Source organism: Lampris incognitus, chromosome 1 (assembly GCF_029633865.1).
Source record: "Lampris incognitus isolate fLamInc1 chromosome 1, fLamInc1.hap2, whole genome shotgun sequence".
In the NCBI taxonomy this organism is placed as follows: Eukaryota; Metazoa; Chordata; class Actinopteri; order Lampriformes; family Lampridae; genus Lampris; species Lampris incognitus.
In genome coordinates, this window is record NC_079211.1 from 14110994 (window position 1) to 14112627 (window position 1634).

Genomic DNA, 1634 nt, shown 5'->3' on the forward strand with positions numbered 1-1634 from the left:
AAAGAGAAAGGAGAAGACATCATTCAGAGAGAGAGAGAAAAGACATGTTAGAGAAGAGAACAGTTTGCAATAGTCATTAGCCATAATCAATTAAATCATCAATTCGTCATAATCTATATTCTGTAATCTATACTCGATAATCTCATCGGCAGAACAGTGGTTGGTAAATTCACTGAGACAGAAAACCAACCCGCCATCCTGTACAGGTTGCGAAGCACTCAACTTAAAGGCAACTAATTGTAAACTAAGGCAAAAATATGAGTTTTAAGTTTGGATTTAAAGGACTCAACAGACTCTGATTGTCTGATGGCAGCAGGCAGGTTATTCCACAAAAATGGAGCCCGATAGGAAAAGGCCCTGCCACCAGCTGACTTCTTTTTAACTTTGGGTACACACAGGAGCCCTGTATTTTGAGAACAAAGTGCTCGAGATGGCATGTAAGGTTTAAGGAGATCAGACAGGTAGGATGGGGCAAAGCCCATTTAGGATTTTATAAGTCAGCAGAAGCACCTTGTATTCTGATCTAACATGGATAGGAAGCCAATGGAGGGAGGCAAGAATTGGTGTAATATGGTCAATTTCCTAGTTTTAGTTAGGATTCTAGCAGCAGCATTCTGAACCATCTGAAGACTTTTAGTACTAGAATGTGGCAGACCTGAGAACAGAACATTACAGTAATCAAGTCTGGATGAAACAAATGCATGTATTAGAGTCTCTGCGTCAGCCATGGAGAGAAAAGACAGAATTTTAGCTATGTTACGTAAGTGAAAAAAGGCAGTCTTGGTGATTTCTTTAATGTGCTTATCAAAGGAAAGGCTGGGATCAAACGTAACACCAAGACTTTTGGCTGCCACACTTTGTGAAACCACAGAGTTGTCGATTGTTATCGTTACTTGATCAAATTGGTGTCTTTGTCTAGCAGGGCCAATGGCCAGCATCTCGGGTTTTATCTGAATTTAAAAGCAGAAAGTTAAGTGACATCCAGTTTTTCACAGTAGCCAAGCAGGCCTCTAAGTTAGTGATTTGAGTATGATCATCAGCCCTTGTAGGCACATACAACTGAGTATCATCAGCATAGCAATGGAAATTTATTCCATAAATACGTATAATTTGGCCAAGAGGTTTAATGTAAAGAGAGAAAAGTAGAGGGCCAAGTACTGAGCCCTGAGGCAAACCATATTTAATGTCAGAAAATTTTGATATAATATTATTATAGCAGACACAATGTGTTCTTCCAGATAAGTAGGACTTAAGCCAAGAGAGAGCTAAGCCAGAGACACCAAAATTACAATTTAATCTATCTAAAAGTATACAGTGATCTCAAAGGCTGCACTGAGGTCCAGTAGGCTGCACTGAGGTCCAGTACCAGAGTCAGACTAGAGAAAAATTAAATGTATTTCTGCTAACATTAGTTTATTGGAATATTAAATTTTCACACACACGCACACACACACACACACACACACACACACATACACACAGTTAGTTTAGAGACCTGCATTTATTTTGACAGGCTGTTATGTTACGAAGACTATTGGACAGTCACACACGTTACGATTTTTGTTGGGCTTCACATAGGCTTAAATCTAAAATTACACTCGGGGCTACTTATATTCCATACAAGCAGATATGCA

At 39.2% G+C, this 1634-nt stretch overlaps 1 pseudogene; it reads right to left on the bottom strand.

Moving 5' to 3' along the window:
- Positions 1–233: 233 nt before the first annotated feature.
- Positions 234–1131, bottom strand: LOC130107482 (uncharacterized; annotated as a pseudogene).
- Positions 1132–1634: the final 503 nt, after the last annotated feature.